Here is a 20,808-nt window from a genome sequence, read left to right as displayed (position 1 = left end):
TCATAATAGAGCCTTAATGACATCACAATGCAGCTTTATAGAACATGTTGGGGCATGTTCAAGGGCGTCCGATGTTGATGACATCAGTGATGACATCACAATAGCAGGTGGCTTACTTATTCGATCTACGTGGGGGGGGTGTAACTTTCGACGACGCTCGCGCGCGCGCCATTTATCGTAGGATATTTGTACTATGCCTATAATCTTCCCAGGAGTGTACTTAACAACTTCCCAAAGTTTCATGGCGATCGGATGAATGGTGTAGTAGCGCATAAAGGACAAACAGACACGCAGACCCGCAGACACGCACGCACGCAGACAGTCATACATTCAATTTTATATATATAGACTAGCGTACCCGTCGCGCGTTGCTGCGAAGACAGACATACATACATACATTCGTTTTTATATATCTAGATGACGGCAGCAGCGACCACTGAGGTTTTGTAGGCCGCTGCTTCCCCTTTGCAGGCTGAATAAAATAGCCGTTGTGTGGAACATCCAATTTATCCGGCTGCTGTGACTTCTTGGGAAGATAGCCTAGTACATGTTTGCCCACTTCCAACTCCAATGGAGACTGACTGTAAATGGCTGGCGTGCTCTAGTATTTAAGGTTTCAAGCTGTACGTGTCATTGCATACAGTCTATCTATCTATCTATCTATCTATCTATCTATCTATCAGGGTTATTGCATACAGTCTATCTATCTATCTATCTATCTATGACATCAGGAAATGAGAGAATTAGATTCCGTACGTAAAATTTGAACGCTAATTCTTTGGCGCTTTGAATTGAATAATCGAGTTGGGACCCATTAACTTTTCCTATTTATGACATAATCAATGCTCGTGCCAATTTTAAGTTTCTATGACATTGGGAAGTGAGAGAATTAAGTTGGGATGAGACATAAGGCCTTGCCCATAAGCATTCCCCAACCTCCAAGAACTGAACCTACCTACCTGAATGAGATTTTGTAGGCCGCTGCTTCCCCCTTGCGGGCTGAATAAAATAGCCGTTGGGTGGAACATACAATTTATCCGGCTGCTGTGGCTTCTTAGGAAGATATCCTAGTACTTGTTTACCCACTTCCAACTCCAATGGTAATTGGCTGGCGTGCTCTAGTGGTTCCAAGCTGTACGTGTCATAATACAGCCTTAATGACATCACAATGCAGCTTTATAGAACATGTTGGGGCATGTTCAAGGGCGTCCGATGTTGATGACATCAGTGATGACATCACAATAGCAGGTGGCTTACTTATTCCATCTACGTGGGGGGGGGCGTAACTTTCGACGACGCTCGCGCGCCATTTTATCGTAGGATATTTGTACTATGCCTATAATCTTCCCAGGAGTGTACTTAACAACTTCCCAAAGTTTCATGGCGATCGGATGAATGGAGTAGTAGCGCATAAAGGACAAACAGACACGCACGCAGACACGCACGCACGCAGACAGACATACATTCAATTTTATATATATAGATATAGAACTCCATTATGATGTCATAATGTAATGTAAAACTGCATTATGATGTCATACTCTATTCATGGTAAGGGATAGAATTTACAACTCTATTATGATGTCACAATCTAGTAGTAACAAAGGATACAATGTAGAACAACATTATTATGTAATATAGAACTCCATTATGATGTCATAATGTAAAACTGCATTATGATGTCATAATGTATTTATAGTAGGGGGTAGAATTTACAACTCCATTATGATGTCACAATCTAGTAATAACAAAAGATACAATGTAGAACTTCATTATAATTTAGTATACAGTCGTCACTGGGACAGGTGGGGTCCTTTAAATGAAATACAATTTCACTGTGAAAGTACCCCAGAAATATTAGATTAGATAATCTGTTCTATTATTAAAATATAACTTTTATTATAGGACTTTATTTAAAATACACTAAATCACACCACCAAATGGCACAGCACACATCAGAAAACTAGACGAACATAAACATACAAACACCCAAAGAACATACAGGACAGGGGATAGGTATATCACCTTATCGTGGTGATCCGCTATACCGATGTTAATTACCGTTCCCTTAATAGATTTACAGGTACGGTTATATTGCTATTTATACAGTGGTAATAACGGTATAAATTTTATTTCAGAAGGCTAAGGATGATAGACAAATAATATTTAATCGACGTGTTTCTACGGCCCTGATGTAATAAGTGAGCCGATTCATCAGGATCAAGACAAATAGCCTCTGTCTTTTGTACTCAAATGCCACAAATGAAGAATGGTAATCTAATATTTCTGGGGTACTTTCACAGTGAAATTATAATTTAGTATAGAACTATATTAGGATGTCATAATGTAATGTAAAACTGCATTATGATGTCATAATCTATTCATGGTAGGGGATAGTATTTAAAACTGCATTATGATGTCACAAATTAGTAATAACAAAAGATGCAACCTAGAACTTCATTATATTGTAATATAGAGCTCCATTATGATGTCATCATGTAATGTAAAACTGCATTATGATGTCATAATCTATTCATGGTAGGGGATAGAATTTACAACTCCATTATGATGTCACAATCTAGTATTATTAAAGGATACAACGTAGAACAACATTATTATGTAATATAGAACTCCATTATGATGTCATAATGTAAAACTGCATTATGATGTCATCATGTATTTATAGTAGGGGATAGAATTTACAACTGCATTATGATGTCACAATCTAGTAATAACAAAAGATACAACATAGAACAACATTATTATGTAATATAGAACTTCATTATGATGTCATAATATTAAACTGCATTATGACGTCATAATGTATTCATAGTAGGGGATAGAATTTACAACTCCATTATGATGTCAGAATCTAGTAATAACAAAAGATGTAATGTAGAACTTCATTATAATGTAGTATAGAACTCTATTATGATGTCATAATGTAAAACTCGAATCACAGTTATAGACTAAAAAATACGAACTTTATTGGAAAATATCTTAAAAAACATGGGCTGACACACACACGTTACATATAGACAAACAAAACATCCAAAATTATCACAAAAAAACGCCTCATCCTTAGAAAGGAAATAGATAGAGGCTGGAAATAATCGGTATTGCCAGAGGACAAATAGCGTTAAGACCTCTGTTTTATCAATCACAGGGGGGTTAAGGGAAGTGACTCAAACTGCTGTAAGGGCATAAAAATTATAGTGCCCACAGTAGAATGATAATTTTCGTAGAAGGTCACTTCCTACCAAAATTAGCCCCTATATTATAGAGAATAGAGCGCACAGCGTTCCATAAAATGGTCTAGGTATCATACACTACAAGAACAACAGTTCTCGCTTGCGCGAGATATATAGCGCAATACGTGGTCATTCAATTGTAGTAGACTTGGCTCACAAAATGGTCTAGGTATCATAGACTACATGAACAACAGTTCTCGCTTGCGCAAGGTATATGGCGCAAAGCGTGGTCATTCAGTTGTAGTAGACTCGGCTCGACGCGTTTCTCCACACGAATGTGGTTCATCAGGAGCACTTGGATTATTTTAAGAGGACAAAAACCGATCTGACTTTTTGCTGTCAGTGTTTGTGATAAACTAGAGTTCGGTAAATATTAGAATAGTGAGGAGCAATGTTTTGGGAACAACAGGCAAACTGAATACTCTGCCAAAACGTATCTATGTCCCAGCAAATGGTTTATGTTAGGATCCAGAACAGCCAGGATATCTTAGTGTAGTTTTGTCCCTTAACTGAGGACAGTGGCAAGAGTAATGCAGTAAGCTAGATAGCCTCAAAAATTCTATCTTAGGAGAAAATTGTTTCTCTGCCAGAGGATAGATAAAGGTTAGAGTGGGTAACAGAAGGTTACTAGAAGAATTAATACAGTCCCCCTGAGTAATAGGTAGTAGAGTCTAGTAGCCCTTCTTTTTCCAATATGTCTGGGATGAGGCAGACAATCCGGAGGGTCATAGACAGAGACAGAGGACAGTAATTCTACTAAGTGCCCGATAGGCATAAGAGGAGTGCTATCTAAGCCTGTAGATAGTCAGCCTGACAAAGATTTCCCAAAGCCCCCAAAAATATAAAGCAAATAAAGCAAAAAGATAAAGCCTGTGGCCCTGATGGTGAGCTATATATCTCGCGCAAGCGAGAACTGTTGTTCTTGTAGTGTATGATACCTAGACCATTTTATGGAACGCTGTGCGCTCTATTCTCTATAATATAGGGGCTAATTTTGGTAGGAAGTGACCTTCTACGAAAATTATCATTCTACTGTGGGCACTATAATTTTTATGCCCTTACAGCAGTTTGAGTCACTTCCCTTAACCCCCCTGTGATTGATAAAACAGAGGTCTTAACGCTATTTGTCCTCTGGCAATACCGATTATTTCCAGCCTCTATCTATTTCCTTTCTAAGGATGAGGCGTTTTTTTGTGATAATTTTGGATGTTTTGTTTGTCTATATGTAACGTGTGTGTGTCAGCCCATGTTTTTTAAGATATTTTCCAATAAAGTTCGTATTTTTTAGTCTATAACTGTGATTCGGGCCCTATACTATAATTTATAGACTTATTCCGTCTCTGTGACATAATGTAAAACTGCATTATGATGTCATAATCTATTCATAGCAAGTAATAGAATTTACAACTCCATTATGATATCACAATCTAGTAATAACAAAAGATGCAACGTAGAACAACACTACTTTGTAATATAGAACTCCATTATGATGTCATAATGTAAAACTGCTTATGATGTCATAATCTATTCATGGTAGGGGATAGAATTTACAATATCATTATGATGTCACAATCTAGTAATAACAAAAAATACAACGTAGAACAGCATTTTTATGTAATATAGAACTCCATTATGATGTCATAATGTGAAACTTCATTATGATGTCATAATGTATTTATTGTAGGGGATAGGATTTACAACTCCATTATGATGTCACAATCTAGTAATAACAGAAGATACTTTGTAGAACTTCATTATAATATAATATAGAACTCCATTATGATGTCATAATGTAAAACTGCATTATGATGTCATAATGTATTTATAGTAGGGGGTAGAATTTACAACTGCATTATGATGTCACAATCTAGTAATAACAAAAGATACAATGTAGAACTTCATTATAATTTAGTATAGAACTATATTAGGATGTCATAATGTAATGTAAAACTGCATTAAGATGTCATAATCTATTCATGGTAGGGGATAGTATTTAAAACTCCATTATGATGTCACAAATTAGTAATAACAAAAGATACAACATACAACTTAATGATAATGTAATATAGAACTCCATTATGATGTCATAATGTAAAACTGCATTATGATGTCATAATCTGTTCATGGTAGGGGATAGAATTTACAACTCCATTATGATGTCACAATCTAGTAATAACAAAAGATACAACATAATTATAATGTAATATAGAACTCTATTATGATGTCATAATGTAAAACTGCATTATGATGTCATAATGTTTTTATAGTAGGGGATAGAATTTACAACTTCATTATGATGTCGCAATCTAGTAGTAACAAAAGATACAACGTAGAACAACATTATTATGTAATATAGAACGCCATTATGATGTCATAATGTGAAACTGCATTATGACGTAATAATGTATTCATAGTAGGGGATAGGATTTACAACTCCATTATGATGTCAGAATCTAGTAATAACAAAAGATACAATGTAGAAAAACATTATTATGTAATATAGAACGCCATTATGATGTCATAATGTAAAACTGCATTATGATGTCATAATGTATTTATGGCAGGGGATTGAATTTACAACTCCATTATGATGTCACAATCTAGTAATAACAAAAGATACAATGTAGAACTTCATTATAATGTAGTATAGAACTCCATTATGATGTCATAATGTAAAACTGCTTTATGATGTCATAATTTATTTATAGCAGGTAATATAATTTACAACTCCATTATGTCACAATCTAATAATAATAAAAGATACAAAGTAGAAAAACATTATGTAATATAGAACTTCATTATGATGTCATAATGTGAAACTGCATTATGACATCATAATCTATTCATAGTAGGGGATAGCATTTACAACTCCATTAAGATGTCACAATCTAGTAATAACAAAAGATACAATGTAGAAATCCATTATATTTTAGTATAGAACTCTATTATGATGTCGTAATGTAAAACTGCATTAGGATGTCATAATCTATTCATGGTAGGGGATCAAATTTACAATATCATTATGATGTCACAATCTAGTAATAACAAAAGATACAATGTAGAACAGCCTTTTTATGTAATATACAACTCATTATGATGTCATAATGTGAAACTTCATTATGATGTCATAATGTATTTATAGTAGGGGGTAGAATTTACAACTCCATTATGATGTCACAATCTAGTAATAACAAAAGATACAATGTAGAACAGCATTTTTATGTAATATAGAACTCCATTATGATGTCATAACGTGAAACTGCATTATGATGTCATAATGTATTCATTGTAGTGGATAGGATTTACAACTCCATTATGATGTCACAATCTTGTATTAGCAAAAGATACAATGTAGAACTTCATTATAATGTAGTATAGAACTCTATTTTGATGTCGTAATGTAAAACTGCATTATGATGTCATAATCTATTCATAGCAGGTAATAGAATTTACAACTCCATTATGATGTCAGAATCTAGTAATAACAAAAGATACAACGTAGAACAACATTATTATGTAATATAGAACTCCATTATGATGTCATAATGTGAAACTGCATTATGACGTAATAATGTATTCATAGTATGGGATAGGATTTACAACTCCATTATGATGTCAGAATCTAGTAATAACAAAAGATACAATGTAGAAAAACATTATTATGTAATATAGAACGCCATTATGATGTCATAATGTGAAACTGCATTATGATGTCATAATGTATTTATTGTAGGGGATAGGATTTACAACTCCATTATGATGTCACAATCTAGTAATAACAGAAGATACTTTGTAGAACTTCATTATAATGTAGTATAGAACTCAATTATGATGTCATAATGTAAAACTGCATTATGATGTCATAATCTATTCATAGCAGGTAATAGAATTTACAACTCCATTATGATGTCACAATCTAGTAATAACAAAAGATACAACGTAGAACAACATTATTATGTAATATAGAACTCTATTATGATGTCATAATGTAAAACTGCATTATGATGTCATAATGTATTTATAGTAGGGGGTAGAATTTACAACTCCATTATGATGTCACAATCTAGTAATAACAAAAGATACAATGTAGAACTTCATTATAATTTAGTATACAGTCGTCACTGGGACAGGTGGGGTCCTTTAAATGAAATACAATTTCACTGTGAAAGTACCCCAGAAATATTAGATTAGATAATCTGTTCTATTATTAAAATATAACTTTTATTATAGGACTTTATTTAAAATACACTAAATCACACCACCAAATGGCCCAGCACACATCAGAAAACTAGACGAACATAAACATACAAACACCCAAAGAACATACAGGACAGGGGATAGGTATATCATCTTATCGTGGTGATCCGCTATACCGATGTTAATTACCGTTCCCTTAATAGATTTACAGGTACGGTTATATTGCTATTTATACAGTGGTAAGAACGGTATAAATTTTATTTCAGAAGGCTAAGGATGATAGACAAATAATATTTAATCGACGTGTTTCTACGGCCCTGATGTAATAAGTGAGCCGATTCATCAGGATCAAGACAAATAGCCTCTGTCTTTTGTACTCAAATGCCCCAAATGAAGAATGGTAATCTAATATTTCTGGGGTACTTTCACAGTGAAATTATAATTTAGTATAGAACTATATTAGGATGTCATAATGTAATGTAAAACTGCATTATGATGTCATAATCTATTCATGGTAGGGGATAGTATTTAAAACTGCATTATGATGTCACAAATTAGTAATAACAAAAGATGCAACGTAGAACTTCATTATATTGTAATATAGAGCTCCATTATGATGTCATCATGTAATGTAAAACTGCATTATGATGTCATAATCTATTCATGGTAGGGGATAGAATTTACAACTCCATTATGATGTCACAATCTAGTACTATTAAAGGATACAACGTAGAACAACATTATTATGTAATATAGAACTCCATTATGATGTCATAATGTAAAACTGCATTATGATGTCATCATGTATTTATAGTAGGGGATAGAATTTACAACTGCATTATGATGTCACAATCTAGTAATAACAAAAGATACAACATAGAACAACATTATTATGTAATATAGAACTCCATTATGATGTCATAATATTAAACTGCATTATGACGTCATAATGTATTCATAGTAGGGGATAGAATTTGCAACACCATTATGATGTCAGAATATAGTAATAACAAAAGATGTAATGTAGAACTTCATTATAATGTAGTATAGAACTCTATTATGATGTCATAATGTAAAACTGCATTATGATGTCATAATGTGAAACTGCATTATGATGTCATAATGTATTTATTGTAGGGGATAGGATTTACAACTCCATTATGATGTCACAATCTAGTAATAACAGAAGATACTTTGTAGAACTTCATTATAATGTAGTATAGAACTCCATTATGATGTCATAATGTAAAACTGCATTATGATGTCATAATCTATTCATAGCAGGTAATAGAATTTACAACTCCATTATGATGTCACAATCTAGTAATAACAAAAGATACAACGTAGAACAACATTATTATGTAATATAGAACTCTATTATGATGTCATAATGTAAAACTGCATTATGATGTCATAATGTATTTATAGTAGGGGGTAGAATTTACAACTCCATTATGATGTCACAATCTAGTAATAACAAAAGATACAATGTAGAACTTCATTATAATTTAGTATACAGTCGTCACTGGGACAGGTGGGGTCCTTTAAATGAAATACAATTTCACTGTGAAAGTACCCCAGAAATATTAGATTAGATAATCTGTTCTATTATTAAAATATAACTTTTATTATAGGACTTTATTTAAAATACACTAAATCACACCACCAAATGGCACAGCACACATCAGAAAACTAGACGAACATAAACATACAAACACCCAAAGAACATACAGGACAGGGGATAGGTATATCACCTTATCGTGGTGATCCGCTATACCGATGTTAATTACCGTTCCCTTAATAGATTTACAGGTACGGTTATATTGCTATTTATACAGTGGTAATAACGGTATAAATTTTATTTCAGAAGGCTAAGGATGATAGACAAATAATATTTAATCGACGTGTTTCTACGGCCCTGATGTAATAAGTGAGCCGATTCATCAGGATCAAGACAAATAGCCTCTGTCTTTTGTACTCAAATGCCCCAAATGAAGAATGGTAATCTAATATTTCTGGGGTACTTTCACAGTGAAATTATAATTTAGTATAGAACTATATTAGGATGTCATAATGTAATGTAAAACTGCATTATGATGTCATAATCTATTCATGGTAGGGGATAGTATTTAAAACTGCATTATGATGTCACAAATTAGTAATAACAAAAGATGCAACCTAGAACTTCATTATATTGTAATATAGAGCTCCATTATGATGTCATCATGTAATGTAAAACTGCATTATGATGTCATAATCTATTCATGGTAGGGGATAGAATTTACAACTCCATTATGATGTCACAATCTAGTATTATTAAAGGATACAACGTAGAACAACATTATTATGTAATATAGAACTCCATTATGATGTCATAATGTAAAACTGCATTATGATGTCATCATGTATTTATAGTAGGGGATAGAATTTACAACTGCATTATGATGTCACAATCTAGTAATAACAAAAGATACAACATAGAACAACATTATTATGTAATATAGAACTTCATTATGATGTCATAATATTAAACTGCATTATGACGTCATAATGTATTCATAGTAGGGGATAGAATTTACAACTCCATTATGATGTCAGAATCTAGTAATAACAAAAGATGTAATGTAGAACTTCATTATAATGTAGTATAGAACTCTATTATGATGTCATAATGTAAAACTGCATTATGATGTCATAATCTATTCATAGCAAGTAATAGAATTTACAACTCCATTATGATATCACAATCTAGTAATAACAAAAGATGCAACGTAGAACAACACTACTTTGTAATATAGAACTCCATTATGATGTCATAATGTAAAACTGCTTATGATGTCATAATCTATTCATGGTAGGGGATAGAATTTACAATATCATTATGATGTCACAATCTAGTAATAACAAAAAATACAACGTAGAACAGCATTTTTATGTAATATAGAACTCCATTATGATGTCATAATGTGAAACTTCATTATGATGTCATAATGTATTTATTGTAGGGGATAGGATTTACAACTCCATTATGATGTCACAATCTAGTAATAACAGAAGATACTTTGTAGAACTTCATTATAATATAATATAGAACTCCATTATGATGTCATAATGTAAAACTGCATTATGATGTCATAATGTATTTATAGTAGGGGGTAGAATTTACAACTGCATTATGATGTCACAATCTAGTAATAACAAAAGATACAATGTAGAACTTCATTATAATTTAGTATAGAACTATATTAGGATGTCATAATGTAATGTAAAACTGCATTAAGATGTCATAATCTATTCATGGTAGGGGATAGTATTTAAAACTCCATTATGATGTCACAAATTAGTAATAACAAAAGATACAACATACAACTTAATGATAATGTAATATAGAACTCCATTATGATGTCATAATGTAAAACTGCATTATGATGTCATAATCTGTTCATGGTAGGGGATAGAATTTACAACTCCATTATGATGTCACAATCTAGTAATAACAAAAGATACAACATAATTATAATGTAATATAGAACTCTATTATGATGTCATAATGTAAAACTGCATTATGATGTCATAATGTTTTTATAGTAGGGGATAGAATTTACAACTTCATTATGATGTCGCAATCTAGTAGTAACAAAAGATACAACGTAGAACAACATTATTATGTAATATAGAACGCCATTATGATGTCATAATGTGAAACTGCATTATGACGTAATAATGTATTCATAGTAGGGGATAGGATTTACAACTCCATTATGATGTCAGAATCTAGTAATAACAAAAGATACAATGTAGAAAAACATTATTATGTAATATAGAACGCCATTATGATGTCATAATGTAAAACTGCATTATGATGTCATAATGTATTTATGGCAGGGGATTGAATTTACAACTCCATTATGATGTCACAATCTAGTAATAACAAAAGATACAATGTAGAACTTCATTATAATGTAGTATAGAACTCCATTATGATGTCATAATGTAAAACTGCTTTATGATGTCATAATTTATTTATAGCAGGTAATATAATTTACAACTCCATTATGTCACAATCTAATAATAATAAAAGATACAAAGTAGAAAAACATTATGTAATATAGAACTTCATTATGATGTCATAATGTGAAACTGCATTATGACATCATAATCTATTCATAGTAGGGGATAGCATTTACAACTCCATTAAGATGTCACAATCTAGTAATAACAAAAGATACAATGTAGAAATCCATTATATTTTAGTATAGAACTCTATTATGATGTCGTAATGTAAAACTGCATTAGGATGTCATAATCTATTCATGGTAGGGGATCAAATTTACAATATCATTATGATGTCACAATCTAGTAATAACAAAAGATACAATGTAGAACAGCCTTTTTATGTAATATACAACTCATTATGATGTCATAATGTGAAACTTCATTATGATGTCATAATGTATTTATAGTAGGGGGTAGAATTTACAACTCCATTATGATGTCACAATCTAGTAATAACAAAAGATACAATGTAGAACAGCATTTTTATGTAATATAGAACTCCATTATGATGTCATAACGTGAAACTGCATTATGATGTCATAATGTATTCATTGTAGTGGATAGGATTTACAACTCCATTATGATGTCACAATTTAGTAATAACAAAAGATACAATGTAGAACTTCATTATAATTTAGTATAGAACTCTGTTATGATGTCATAACGTAATGTAAAACTGCATTATGATGTCATAATCTATTCATGGTAGGGGATAGAATTTACAACTCCATTATGATGTCACAATCTTGTAATAGCAAAAGATACAATGTAGAACTTCATTATAATGTAGTATAGAACTCTATTTTGATGTCGTAATGTAAAACTGCATTATGATGTCATAATCTATTCATAGCAGGTAATAGAATTTACAACTCCATTATGATGTCAGAATCTAGTAATAACAAAAGATACAACGTAGAACAACATTATTATGTAATATAGAACTCCATTATGATGTCATAATGTGAAACTGCATTATGACGTAATAATGTATTCATAGTATGGGATAGGATTTACAACTCCATTATGATGTCAGAATCTAGTAATAACAAAAGATACAATGTAGAAAAACATTATTATGTAATATAGAACGCCATTATGATGTCATAATGTGAAACTGCATTATGATGTCATAATGTATTTATTGTAGGGGATAGGATTTACAACTCCATTATGATGTCACAATCTAGTAATAACAGAAGATACTTTGTAGAACTTCATTATAATGTAGTATAAAACTCCATTATGATGTCATAATGTAAAACTGCATTATGATGTCATAATCTATTCATAGCAGGTAATAGAATTTACAACTCCATTATGATGTCACAATCTAGTAATAACAAAAGATACAACGTAGAACAACATTATTATATAATATAGAACTCTATTATGATGTCATAATGTAAAACTGCATTATGATGTCACAATCTAGTAATAACAAAAGATACAATGTAGAACTTCATTATAATTTAGTATACAGTCGTCACTGGGACAGGTGGGGTCCTTTAAATGAAATACAATTTCACTGTGAAAGTACCCCAGAAATATTAGATTAGATAATCTGTTCTATTAATAAAATATAACTTTTATTATAGGACTTTATTTAAAATACACTAAATCACACCACCAAATGGCCCAGCACACATCAGAAAACTAGACGAACATAAACATACAAACACCCAAAGAACATACAGGACAGGGGATAGGTATATCACCTTATCGTGGTGATCCGCTATACCGATGTTAATTACCGTTCCCTTAATAGATTTACAGGTACGGTTATATTGCTATTTATACAGTGGTAATAACGGTATACATTTTATTTCAGAAGGCTAAGGATGATAGACAAATAATATTTAATCGACGTGTTTCTACGGCCCTGATGTAATAAGTGAGCCGATTCATCAGGATCAAGACAAATAGCCTCTGTCTTTTGTACTCAAATGCCCCAAATGAAGAATGGTAATCTAATATTTCTGGGGTACTTTCACAGTGAAATTATAATTTAGTATAGAACTATATTAGGATGTCATAATGTAATGTAAAACTGCATTATGATGTCATAATCTATTCATGGTAGGGGATAGTATTTAAAACTGCATTATGATGTCACAAATTAGTAATAACAAAAGATGCAACGTAGAACTTCATTATATTGTAATATAGAGCTCCATTATGATGTCATCATGTAATGTAAAACTGCATTATGATGTCATAATCTATTCATGGTAGGGGATAGAATTTACAACTCCATTATGATGTCACAATCTAGTACTATTAAAGGATACAACGTAGAACAACATTATTATGTAATATAGAACTCCATTATGATGTCGTAATGTAAAACTGCATTATGATGTCATCATGTATTTATAGTAGGGGATAGAATTTACAACTGCATTATGATGTCACAATCTAGTAATAACAAAAGATACAACATAGAACAACATTATTATGTAATATAGAACTCCATTATGATGTCATAATATTAAACTGCATTATGACGTCATCATGTATTCATAGTAGGGGATAGAATTTACAACACCATTATGATTTCAGAATCTAGTAATAACAAAAGATGTAATGTAGAACTTCATTATAATGTAGTATAGAACTCTATTATGATGTCATAATGTAAAACTGCATTATGATGTCATAATCTATTCATAGCAAGTAATAGAATTTACAACTCCATTATGATATCACAATCTAGTAATAACAAAAGATGCAACGTAGAACAACACTACTTTGTAATATAGAACTCCATTATGATGTCATAATGTAAAACTGCATTATGATGTCATAATCTATTCATGGTAGGGGATAGAATTTACAATATCATTATGATGTCACAATCTAGTAATAACAAAAAATACAACGTAGAACAGCATTTTTATGTAATATAGAACTCCATTATGATGTCATAATGTGAAACTTCATTATATGTCATAATGTATTTATAGTAGGGGATAGGATTTACAACTCCATTATGATGTCACAATCTAGTAATAACAGAAGATACTTTGTAGAACTTCATTATAATATAATATAGAACTCCATTATGATGTCATAATGTAAAACTGCATTATGATGTCATAATGTATTTATAGTAGGGGGTAGAATTTACAACTGCATTATGATGTCACAATCTAGTAATAACAAAAGATACAATGTAGAACTTCATTATAATTTAGTATAGAACTATATTAGGATGTCATAATGTAATGTAAAACTGCATTAAGATGTCATAATCTATTCATGGTAGGGGATAGTATTTAAAACTCCATTATGATGTCACAAATTAGTAATAACAAAAGATGCAACATACAACTTAATGATAATGTAATATAGAACTCCATTATGATGTCATAATGTAAAACTGCATTATGATGTCATAATCTGTTCATGGTAGGGGATAGAATTTACAACTCCATTATGATGTCACAATCTAGTAATAACAAAAGATACAACATAATTATAATGTAATATAGAACTCTATTATGATGTCATAATGTAAAACTGCATTATGATGTCATAATGTTTTTATAGTAGGGGATAGAATTTACAACTTCATTATGATGTCGCAATCTAGTAGTAACAAAAGATACAACGTAGAACAACATTATTATGTAATATAGAACGCCATTATGATGTCATAATGTGAAACTGCATTATGACGTAATAATGTATTCATAGTAGGGGATAGGATTTACAACTCCATTATGATGTCAGAATCTAGTAATAACAAAAGATACAATGTAGAAAAACATTATTATGTAATATAGAACGCCATTATGATGTCATAATGTAAAACTGCATTATGATGTCATAATGTATTTATGGCAGGGGATTGAATTTACAACTCCATTATGATGTCACAATCTAGTAATAACAAAAGATACAATGTAGAACTTCATTATAATGTAGTATAGAACTCCATTATGATGTCATAATGTAAAACTGCTTTATGATGTCATAATTTATTTATAGCAGGTAATATAATTTACAACTCCATTATGTCACAATCTAATAATAATAAAAGATACAAAGTAGAAAAACATTATGTAATATAGAACTTCATTATGATGTCATAATGTGAAACTGCATTATGACATCATAATCTATTCATAGTAGGGGATAGCATTTACAACTCCATTAAGATGTCACAATCTAGTAATAACAAAAGATACAATGTAGAAATCCATTATATTTTAGTATAGAACTCTATTATGATGTCGTAATGTAAAACTGCATTAGGATGTCATAATCTATTCATGGTAGGGGATCAAATTTACAATATCATTATGATGTCACAATCTAGTAATAACAAAAGATACAATGTAGAACAGCCTTTTTATGTAATATACAACTCATTATGATGTCATAATGTGAAACTTCATTATGATGTCATAATGTATTTATAGTAGGGGGTAGAATTTACAACTCCATTATGATGTCACAATCTAGTAATAACAAAAGATACAATGTAGAACAGCATTTTTATGTAATATAGAACTCCATTATGATGTCATAACGTGAAACTGCATTATGATGTCATAATGTATTCATTGTAGTGGATAGGATTTACAACTCCATTATGATGTCACAATTTAGTAATAACAAAAGATACAATGTAGAACTTCATTATAATTTAGTATAGAACTCTGTTATGATGTCATAACGTAATGTAAAACTGCATTATGATGTCATAATCTATTCATGGTAGGGGATAGAATTTACAACTCCATTATGATGTCACAATCTTGTAATAGCAAAAGATACAATGTAGAACTTCATTATAATGTAGTATAGAACTCTATTTTGATGTCGTAATGTAAAACTGCATTATGATGTCATAATCTATTCATAGCAGGTAATAGAATTTACAACTCCATTATGATGTCAGAATCTAGTAATAACAAAAGATACAACGTAGAACAACATTATTATGTAATATAGAACTCCATTATGATGTCATAATGTGAAACTGCATTATGACGTAATAATGTATTCATAGTATGGGATAGGATTTACAACTCCATTATGATGTCAGAATCTAGTAATAACAAAAGATACAATGTAGAAAAACATTATTATGTAATATAGAACGCCATTATGATGTCATAATGTGAAACTGCATTATGATGTCATAATGTATTTATTGTAGGGGATAGGATTTACAACTCCATTATGATGTCACAATCTAGTAATAACAGAAGATACTTTGTAGAACTTCATTATAATGTAGTATAAAACTCCATTATGATGTCATAATGTAAAACTGCATTATGATGTCATAATCTATTCATAGCAGGTAATAGAATTTACAACTCCATTATGATGTCACAATCTAGTAATAACAAAAGATACAACGTAGAACAACATTATTATATAATATAGAACTCTATTATGATGTCATAATGTAAAACTGCATTATGATGTCACAATCTAGTAATAACAAAAGATACAATGTAGAACTTCATTATAATTTAGTATACAGTCGTCACTGGGACAGGTGGGGTCCTTTAAATGAAATACAATTTCACTGTGAAAGTACCCCAGAAATATTAGATTAGATAATCTGTTCTATTAATAAAATATAACTTTTATTATAGGACTTTATTTAAAATACACTAAATCACACCACCAAATGGCCCAGCACACATCAGAAAACTAGACGAACATAAACATACAAACACCCAAAGAACATACAGGACAGGGGATAGGTATATCACCTTATCGTGGTGATCCGCTATACCGATGTTAATTACCGTTCCCTTAATAGATTTACAGGTACGGTTATATTGCTATTTATACAGTGGTAATAACGGTATACATTTTATTTCAGAAGGCTAAGGATGATAGACAAATAATATTTAATCGACGTGTTTCTACGGCCCTGATGTAATAAGTGAGCCGATTCATCAGGATCAAGACAAATAGCCTCTGTCTTTTGTACTCAAATGCCCCAAATGAAGAATGGTAATCTAATATTTCTGGGGTACTTTCACAGTGAAATTATAATTTAGTATAGAACTATATTAGGATGTCATAATGTAATGTAAAACTGCATTATGATGTCATAATCTATTCATGGTAGGGGATAGTATTTAAAACTGCATTATGATGTCACAAATTAGTAATAACAAAAGATGCAACGTAGAACTTCATTATATTGTAATATAGAGCTCCATTATGATGTCATCATGTAATGTAAAACTGCATTATGATGTCATAATCTATTCATGGTAGGGGATAGAATTTACAACTCCATTATGATGTCACAATCTAGTACTATTAAAGGATACAACGTAGAACAACATTATTATGTAATATAGAACTCCATTATGATGTCGTAATGTAAAACTGCATTATGATGTCATCATGTATTTATAGTAGGGGATAGAATTTACAACTGCATTATGATGTCACAATCTAGTAATAACAAAAGATACAACATAGAACAACATTATTATGTAATATAGAACTCCATTATGATGTCATAATATTAAACTGCATTATGACGTCATCATGTATTCATAGTAGGGGATAGAATTTACAACACCATTATGATTTCAGAATCTAGTAATAACAAAAGATGTAATGTAGAACTTCATTATAATGTAGTATAGAACTCTATTATGATGTCATAATGTAAAACTGCATTATGATGTCATAATCTATTCATAGCAAGTAATAGAATTTACAACTCCATTATGATATCACAATCTAGTAATAACAAAAGATGCAACGTAGAACAACACTACTTTGTAATATAGAACTCCATTATGATGTCATAATGTAAAACTGCATTATGATGTCATAATCTATTCATGGTAGGGGATAGAATTTACAATATCATTATGATGTCACAATCTAGTAATAACAAAAAATACAACGTAGAACAGCATTTTTATGTAATATAGAACTCCATTATGATGTCATAATGTGAAACTTCATTATATGTCATAATGTATTTATAGTAGGGGATAGGATTTACAACTCCATTATGATGTCACAATCTAGTAATAACAGAAGATACTTTGTAGAACTTCATTATAATATAATATAGAACTCCATTATGATGTCATAATGTAAAACTGCATTATGATGTCATAATGTATTTATAGTAGGGGGTAGAATTTACAACTGCATTATGATGTCACAATCTAGTAATAACAAAAGATACAATGTACAACTTCATTATAATTTAGTATAGAACTATATTAGGATGTCATAATGTAATGTAAAACTGCATTAAGATGTCATAATCTATTCATGGTAGGGGATAGTATTTAAAACTCCATTATGATGTCACAAATTAGTAATAACAAAAGATACAACATACAACTTAATGATAATGTAATATAGAACTCCATTATGTCATAATGTAAAACTGCATTATGATGTCATAATCTGTTCATGGTAGGGGATAGAATTTACAACTCCATTATGATGTCACAATCTAGTAATAACAAAAGATACAACATAATTATAATGTAATATAGAACTCTATTATGATGTCATAATGTAAAACTGCATTATGATGTCATAATGTTTTTATAGTAGGGGATAGAATTTACAACTTCATTATGATGTCGCAATCTAAGATACAACGTAGAACAACATTATTATGTAATATAGAACGCCATTATGATGTCATAATGTGAAACTGCATTATGACGTAATAATGTATTCATAGTAGGGGATAGGATTTACAACTCCATTATGATGTCAGAATCTAGTAATAACAAAAGATACAATGTAGATAAACATTATTATGTAATATAGAACGCCATTATGATGTCATAATGTAAAACTGCATTATGATGTCATAATGTATTTATGGCAGGGGATTGAATTTACAACTCCATTATGATGTCACAATCTAGTAATAACAAAAGATACAATGTAGAACTTCATTATAATGTAGTATAGAACTCCATTATGATGTCATAATGTAAAACTGCTTTATGATGTCATAATTTATTTATAGCAGGTAATATAATTTACAACTCCATTATGTCACAATCTAATAATAATAAAAGATACAAAGTAGAAAAACATTATGTAATATAGAACTTCATTATGATGTCATAATGTGAAACTGCATTATGACATCATAATCTATTCATAGTAGGGGATAGCATTTACAACTCCATTAAGATGTCACAATCTAGTAATAACAAAAGATACAATGTAGAAATCCATTATATTTTAGTATAGAACTCTATTATGATGTCGTAATGTAAAACTGCATTAGGATGTCATAATCTATTCATGGTAGGGATCAAATTTACAATATCATTATGATGTCACAATCTAGTAATAACAAAAGATACAATGTAGAACAGCCTTTTTATGTAATATACAACTCATTATGATGTCATAATGTGAAACTTCATTATGATGTCATAATGTATTTATAGTAGGGGGTAGAATTTACAACTCCATTATGATGTCACAATCTAGTAATAACAAAAGATACAATGTAGAACAGCATTTTTATGTAATATAGAACTCCATTATGATGTCATAACGTGAAACTGCATTATGATGTCATAATGTATTCATTGTAGTGGATAGGATTTACAACTCCATTATGATGTCACAATTTAGTAATAACAAAAGATACAATGTAGAACTTCATTATAATTTAGTATAGAACTCTGTTATGATGTCATAACGTAATGTAAAACTGCATTATGATGTCATAATCTATTCATGGTAGGGGATAGAATTTACAACTCCATTATGATGTCACAATCTTGTAATAGCAAAAGATACAATGTAGAACTTCATTATAGTGTAGTATAGAACTCTATTTTGATGTCGTAATGTAAAACTGCATTATGATGTCATAATCTATTCATAACAGGTAATAGAATTTACAACTCCATTATGATGTCAGAATCTAGTAATAACAAAAGATACAACGTAGAACAACATTATTATGTAATATAGAACTCCATTATGATGTCATAATGTGAAACTGCATTATGACGTAATAATGTATTCATAGTATGGGATAGGATTTACAACTCCATTATGATGTCAGAATCTAGTAATAACAAAAGATACAATGTAGAAAAACATTATTATGTAATATAGAACGCCATTATGATGTCATAATGTGAAACTGCATTATGATGTCATAATGTATTTATTGTAGGGGATAGGATTTACAACTCCATTATGATGTCACAATCTAGTAATAACAGAAGATACTTTGTAGAACTTCATTATAATGTAGTATAGAACTCCATTATGATGTCATAATGTAAAACTGCATTATGATGTC

This window comes from Eleutherodactylus coqui, chromosome 6, assembly GCF_035609145.1.
Source record: "Eleutherodactylus coqui strain aEleCoq1 chromosome 6, aEleCoq1.hap1, whole genome shotgun sequence".
NCBI classification, from domain to species: Eukaryota; Metazoa; Chordata; class Amphibia; order Anura; family Eleutherodactylidae; genus Eleutherodactylus; species Eleutherodactylus coqui.
This window is presented reverse-complemented; position numbering follows the sequence as displayed.